Source organism: Melospiza melodia, unplaced genomic scaffold (genome assembly GCF_035770615.1).
Source record: "Melospiza melodia melodia isolate bMelMel2 unplaced genomic scaffold, bMelMel2.pri scaffold_62, whole genome shotgun sequence".
Taxonomy (NCBI): Eukaryota; Metazoa; Chordata; class Aves; order Passeriformes; family Passerellidae; genus Melospiza; species Melospiza melodia.
Genome location: NW_026948801.1, coordinates 1,051,516 through 1,059,207, shown reverse-complemented (window position 1 = coordinate 1,059,207; position 7,692 = coordinate 1,051,516). Strand labels below are relative to the sequence as shown.

At 52.6% G+C, this 7,692-nt stretch overlaps 1 non-coding gene across 1 annotated transcript; it reads right to left on the bottom strand.

Moving 5' to 3' along the window:
* Positions 1–5,983: 5,983 nt before the first annotated feature.
* LOC134413976 (small nucleolar RNA SNORD45) lies at positions 5,984–6,066 on the bottom strand. Its single transcript, XR_010026630.1, has one exon. It is a non-coding gene; the product is annotated as a small nucleolar RNA SNORD45 (small nucleolar RNA).
* Positions 6,067–7,692: the final 1,626 nt, after the last annotated feature.

The window sequence follows — 7,692 nt, the reverse complement described above, 5'->3', positions numbered from 1 at the left end:
AGAGCAGGGACAGCACAAAGCCTTTTCCACCTGCCTCCCTCCCCTGGCTGTACCTCTGTTTATCAGTACTGCAGTATTTGCCTGCTGTTGCAGGCTCCCAGCCAGGTAATAATTAGCATTGACTCCATGATTGCAGAAGGCTGATCCATCGCTTTATTCTACTACATTACATCATATCATACTGTACTTATTAAGAAACTCATCCCCTTTCAGACAGTCCAATACAGCTTTGATCTAATTGATCAATCAATCCAAACACCATGCAGTGGCCAGGCAGAGCTGTCAGCAAAGGAAGGGCCCAGCCAGGTGGGGCAGCCGGGGGATGCCGACAGCCTGCAGGGACAGAGGCACAGGGCAGGGACTCCGTGGGACAGCCTGGGCTGCACAGGGCACAGGGATGGGCAGCAGCTGCAAGACAGCCCTGCCAGAGCCAACTTGGGCAGCACTTTGGCCATGGCTGCTGGTCCTGGGGCCAGGAGGAGACAAGTGACCCTTGCAGGCCTGGGGCCTCATTGCCTCCTTGTCCCCGCTCAGCAGCCTGGCAGGGGCCACCCCATGCTCCTGCCCCTGGCATTGCACATCCCCACATGCCAGTGCCCATCCCGGGAAGAGCCCTGAGCAAGCAGGGAGGGACAGGATCTGCCTGGCCAGGGGCTGGGGCTCAGGCCTTGGCCCTTTGCATTCCTCAAACACATCCAGGTGTGCTCAGCACCAGAGACACCTTTGCCTTGTTTGTCCCCACCTGTCATCACTGCCTGCAGTGTTCTGCTCTAGCTGGAACCTGGGGACACTTCCTCAGTTGTGTCCCTCACAGGGATCTATTTAAAGTCCAAGAAACTTCAGTGTTTCAATAGAACTGAGTTCTTGAGGGCTTTGTGACATCACTGAGGCGGTTGTGACATCACAGAGCAGGATATGAGGCTATAGAGCAGAGTCTGCCATTATAGAGGGTGGCTCTGTGGCATCAGAGTGGGTTGTGACATCACCCAGTGGCTGTGTTACATCATAGAGCAGGCTGTGACATCAGAGAACAGATTGTGACATCACAGGGTGACTTTGTGTCATCGGTCTTCTGTGATGTCACAGCACTTCTGTATGACATCACAAGGTGACATAGAGTTGGCTCTGTGACAAAGCAGGAGGCTGTGTGACATCACATATATGACTGTGCGACATCACGGGGACAGTGTGACATCACAGGACTGTGTGACATCACAGGTGCAGTGTGACATCACAGAGATGGTTGTGTGACATCACATGGGCTATGTGACATCACAGGGGCTGTGTGAGATCACATGGTCTGTGTGACATCACAGGGTCAGTGTGACATCACAGGGGCTGTGTGAGATCAAATGGTCTGTGTGACATCACAGGAGCTGTGTGAGGTCCCTGGGGAGGTCACTCTGCCCCAGCCCCCCTCAATTTCCCCCAGAGCAGTCCAACCCTACTTGTGCACAGCAGGATTCCCCGTCCCTCTGGGTCCCCCTGCCCCCGGCTCCGCAGCCTCCCCCAGAGGATGTTCCACGAGATCGACCCCAGAGCCTGACACGGGGACGGGGGGCTGGGCCCTGGGGGTGGCACAGGGGGACAGGGACCCCCCGGCAGCGTCCCCGTGTCCCCTAGGGCCAGAGCCTGAGCCAGGGCTCCTTCACCCTGTTACGAACAAGGGCTTGAGAGCGCTGAAAAAATCCCAGCAAGGGAGCAACAAAAACCAGATTTAATATTAAGGGACAGCAGCACAGAGTTCCTTGGCAAGAGTCACTCTGCTCCTGACTGGACACTTCAGGCACACCAGGGAAACAAAGCAACAGCAAAACCAAACAGAGTCCAGGTAATCAAACCAGAAATGAACTGAGAACTGTCCCTGTGTGTGTGACACAAAGACAGTGAGGGCAAGGATAAAAGGAATACAGCCTAAAAGCTTAACAGAGCTCAAACTTAACAGGACTTAACTTGTACCTTAATGTTAACTGATACCTTCAAGTTCACAATTTAGCAAAAGAGCAGAGTGTAACAGCATTTAACCTAACTTAAACCTATGATTTTGAATTTAACAGAGGAAAAACACTTTACAATATTTAACTTAGCTTGTAACTTATATTAAAGGTAACAACTTAGTTACTAAGAACTACTCTTAGCAGCATTTAAATTCACTTACAGCTTGTGATTTAACCTTACCTAAAAGCCTGAGTGGCTCAGCTATCCAAGGCACTCAAACCCCTCAGAGAGCAGCATTTCTGCCACATTTCCCCAGCACAGGCACTCCTGTGTGCACACAGACACAAAGAGTCAGGGCAAGGCGCCTGTGAGCAACTCCCCTGAAGGCAGGCAATGCTCCCTGAGGATGCTGTGGCATCTCCCCAGCGGGCAAAGGATTGAGCCTGGAGGAGTGGGGGGATCAGCCCACGCTCTGTCGTTGTTCAGGATCCCCGAGTGCAGCAAACGGGAGAGTTCCCAGCTGGGAGAGGCCCCACTCAGAGGAAGTCGCTGGCCCAGGAGAGCTCCAAGGGCTCCTTTTGGAGCACGGCCCCAAGAGAGGGGCTTCAGTCCCAGCAATGGTTCATCCTGGCCGCACTTGGCACCAACAGCTTTCTTTGGCAGGGTGAGAACAGGGATCTTGTGCCACTGAGGGAACAAAAACAGTTCCCAGGGCTGCTGCTAAACGAACCAGGAGCTGGTTGGGCAGCAGCAGTGCCTGGAGCAGACAGTGTTTGTGATGAGCTGCAGAGGAGTTGAGCCCAGGGGCTGTTGGCCAAGGCCAAGGCACAAGGAGCATTTCTCAGCTGGCAGGGTGGCCTCAGAAGGGGAAGGGGGGATAATTCACCCTGTCAGTGAGCTCCCAGTCGCTCCCAGTATTTCCACATCCGTGCTCCAAGTGCTGCTCCCAGCCCTGATCAGTGGGGATGGGAATGTCCCGCTCCCTTGCTGGGGCAGGCTCACACCTGAGCCAGGTGTGCAGGGCAGGACCTTGCCCTGACCCCAAGCACTGTCCCAGCTGCAGGATCTGCTTCCCATCGGCCTCTTCCTCCTGCGGCCCCAGCCCAGCTCGGTGCTGAACAAAGGGGCTGGGCTGGGGCCATCCCCCAGCAGGGGCTGCTCACCCCCTCTGCCCCCTCCCCAAATTCCCTCTGGGGCAGCAGAGCTGGGGCAGCCCTGTGGGGAGGGACAAGGGGGTGACACCAGCATGCAGGGGTCACACACGGCCCCTGGGGATCCCCCCTCACTCCCACAGTGCCAGGAACACAAACCCCTCCATGGAGCCCCTGTCCCCCAGCAGCACCTTGTGCACAGGGTCTGGGGGCAGCTCTGGGGGTCTGGGGGTCACGACTGCCCTAAAACCCCCTCCCAGCCCCACAGCCACTCCAGCTCCATCAAACCACCCCCCAGATCCCTGCTGTCCCCCACACCCCAAACCACTCTGTGCAATAGAAATGGCCCCAAGATCCATCAAAATTCTTTCCCACCTCTGCCAAGACCCACCCAAGTTCTCTCCAAGCCACACAGCCCTTCCAGAACTCCCAAAACTCTCCCACAGACCCCTCCAGAGCCCCCTTAACCCCTTCCCAGCACCACAAATGGAGCCAAGAGCCACCAGAACCCCTTCCAATCCTCTCAGGATCCCCTAAACTCCTTCCCAGCCCCCCGTGGCACTGACCAGGAGAGGCTTGTGGACAGGAACATCCACAGGTGAGAGCAGCTCAGGCACTTCAGCAGCGTTTTAGGCACTTCCATCCCTTTGGGCTCTTCCCAGAGGCTTAGGGATGTTAGAGGGAGGACTGCAGACGGGGATGAGGGATGCCAAGAGTGGGATTTTGGGGACTAGCTGTTCCTCCTGCCTGACTCCATCTCTAGAATTCACCAGGTGTTTGATGTCCATAAAAACCTCCAGACCACCAGGATTCAGCCACCCTCAAAAAACCCCAAACCTCCAAAATTCAGCAAAAAAACACCCACCAAGGAGTTCCCCTCTCTGGTCTCCCTACTTTGCAGTTCAGGGGCTCCCTCCTGTCTGGGCTACTGCAGCCCCAGTGTGTACTGGTGTCCCCTCTCTCTGGGCTGCTGGGGCAATCCCAGAGGTTCCTTCCCTGGGCTCCCCAGGTGAGTCAGAGGGGCCCAGGGGTGCTGCCTGTGCTAGGTCCTTGTTTCAGCACCCAGGGTACCCAAGGGTGAAAAACGCCAATCACTTGTTTTTAAAATTTTAAAAGTTTAATAGTAATAAAATGGTTATAAAAATAGTAATATAATTAGAGCATTAGTAATTTGGACAATTAGGATTTAGGACAATATGAGACAACAGAAGCAAAGAGTAACAGACGTCAAGGTACCTTTTTCTGGGCAGCATAAGCCCAAAAAAGGACACACATTAACCGAGGATTAACCCTTAAAAATAATAACCTGTTGCATATTCACACACCTCATACATGATGCATAAATTCCATTCAAACACAGGATTCTGTCTGCTTCTCCCTCTGAATCCTGACAGCATCTTCAAGCCTGAGAGAGGCAGGAAGCAGTTAGTTTCCTCTGATGGGAGAGCAATAAATTCTCTTTCTCTGAAAGATTTAGGTGTCCTGTGGCTGCCATCTTGCTGCGAGTACCTCATTCCTTTCTTTAAAAAATACCTCACATACACAGTTTCTATTTTAACATTATGTTATAACCTAAACTATATTTAACACACTTAAAAAATCAATTAATAAATCAATACAGCATAACATTCTAACATAACACATAACATTCGTTTTAATATTTGCAAAGAGCCAATCATAAAATATGCATTCTTCACACCATGGGTGTCCCTTGTCCATGGTGCCACCATCTCCGGGCTCCTGGGCTCCCCCTTATTGGGGTGTCCGACATCGCAGGCTGCAGAGGCTCCCCCAGCTCCGGGGCCCCCTCTCCGCTGTGCCAGCCCCCAGCCTGCCAGGCCCGGGCCATCCCCCTGTGGCTCTGGGCTGATGCTGCAGCGCCTGCCCCGGGCAGCCTGACTGCCCCCCAGGGAGGGTCCCCCGCAGCCCCGGCCCAGCGCTGGTGCTCTGCCGGCACCAAACACCGGGACCCCCAAAATTCTGCCAGGCCGGAGCCGCCGAGGGGTGCCCGGCCCTTGGCCTGCTATAGATTGCAATATTGGCTTTGTGCAAATGTTAACATGGATTTTATATGGGTGCTGTTAAAATAACTTTGTTATAAAGATACAGTTTTTACTTCTGTTGTTAATTACCAGCTATCAGCACTCATCCTCTGAAGGCAGTGTGGACAGCGGCCAAAACTGAAGATGATAAGAAAGGACCAAAACCACAACCAAGGAATACACATGCCCTAAAAAGGCGGAACTGAGGAGGACCCATGCTAAACAGGTCTTGGAATACGGAAACTTCTTTGGGAAAAAAGTTTACTATGCATAAGTGTCACAGACATCTTTTATGGAAAATCCTTTAATCCTTAGGATTTTTCCTCCTGAAGAGCTGAGAGGCCTCAGGAACAAAATGTAAACATTGATTATCTGCTGCTGTGGAACACAACAGGTGGATCTGTAATTGGTCTCATGTGGATGTTTCTAATTAATGGCCAATCACCGTCAGCTGGCTCGGACAGAGAGTCCGAGCCACAAACCTTTGTTATCATTCCTTCTTTTGCTATTCTTAGCTAGCCTTCTGATGAAATCCTTTCTTCTGTTCTTTTAGTATAGTTTTAATATAATATATGTCATAAAATAATAAATCAAGCCTTCTGAAACATGGAGTCAGATCCTTGTCTCTTCCCTCATCCTTGGACCCCTGTGAACACAGTCACAGACAGACTAAACAGCAAGCTGCAGACTGAACTCACAGATGCACATTTCACCTCAATCCAAATGGATTTCTCCTCTGGAAAATTCCCCCTCTGCCTCAGAGCCCTCTCCCCAGGCTGCGCCCCAGCCTGGCCTGAGCACTCGATGCCAGTAGTGGGAAAAGCTGCACTGCCAGATGGATCGGGGGCGGGCCGGGCCTCAGAGTAATTCTAGAGCTAAAGCGTGAGAGACATCAGAGCCGCTCAGATAATACATGCCAGCGCTCATCCCGGGCCCGGCCACCGCCTCCTCCTCCTCCTGCTGCTGCTGGGGCCCTCCCAGCCCGGAGCCGCCGTTTCCAGCGCCCAGGGCCGCTCTCTGTGGCTGCAGCCGGGCCCCGCCACAGCAGCCCTTGGCCCGGCGCTGTTAGCATCAAAACCCACCCCGGGCAGAGCCGCCCCGGCCCGGCTCTTCCCGCGGCCTCGGCTCGGCCCCGCCGCCCACATCGCCCTCAGCCACCTCGCCGGGCCCTGGGCCTCAGCGCTCTTCGGGGACCGCGCTCGGGGCAGCGACCGCTCGGGGCACCGCGGATCTGCCCGGCCATGCTCGGCCCCGCTCCGGCACGGCGGATCTGCCCGGCCCCCCCAGCCCCGCTCGGGCACCGCGGATCCGCCCGGCCCTGCACCAGCCCCGGGCCCGGCCCGCACCACACACCCGCTGCCGCCGCCGCCGCCGCCGCTCCGCTGCCAGGGACACGCGGCCGGAACGGGCAGGGCCGGGCTGGCAACGGGACCCGCCCGCAGCCGCCTCCGCCTGCCCCGGCACCAATCAGCGTCTTCCACCCAACGCAATGGGCATTTTGAATAACGCGCGGTTTCTTATTGGCTTTTGGCAGATATTCAAACGAATACTTTATGTGTTACGTTAGAAAGTGATGCTGTATTAGTTTTCTTAAGTAGCGTGTTAAATCTAGTTGTAGATTGTAACAAAGCGTTAAAATAGAAACTATGCTATGTAAGATACTTTTTTTTGAAAAAAGAAAGGACTCACACCAGTCAGCAGCCAAAGGACACCTAAATCTTTCAGAGAAAGAGAATTTATTGCTCTCTTATCAGAAGAAACGAACTTCCTCCCGCCTCACTCGGGAAGAAGCCGTCAGGATTCAAAGGAAGAAGCTGACACTGACCAGACAGAATCCTGTGTTTGAATGGAATTTATGCATCATGTATGAGGTGTGTGAATATGCAACAGGTTATTGTTTTTTAAGGGTTAGTCCCTTGTTAACGTGTGTCCTTTATCAGGCTTATTTTGCCCAGAAAAAGGTACCCGGACATGCATAATTCTTTGCTTCTATTGCCTCTTATTGTCCTAATCCAAATTGTCCAAATTATTATTACTCTAATTATATTGCTATTTTATAACCATTTTATTATCATTCAACTTTTTGAAATTTTAAAAACACGTGATTAGCGTTTTTCACACTTTTTAACACCAATTCGTACATTAAAAGCAGGCATAGCTTTATTTTGTCGCTGGGATCACCCAGCCCCAGCTCTTTCACTCCCCAGCTGGTACCTGTGTCACAGGTGAGCAGGGAGATGATGCTGCCCTCAGGAGCTGGGGCCCAGCACCCAGGTGCAGGTGAGGTGCAGCAGTTCTTTTCAGGGATTCTGAAGGTGAAGGAAAAGGAAGTTTATTTTCTGACTAACATTTATAGGTTTTTAAAAGTAACCATGGATTGGAGGCTGAAAGTGCCATCTCTCCAATGACACCGGACAAACCAAAAGTTTAATAAATTTCTTTTCTTCTATAAAAGAATGCAAAACAAATCTCAGGAGCTCATTCCTTCCAGAAAGATTATTGATACTGCTCTAGAAGGCACCTGGGAACAGCATCTCAATCCTGCCCATGTTTTCCCAAAA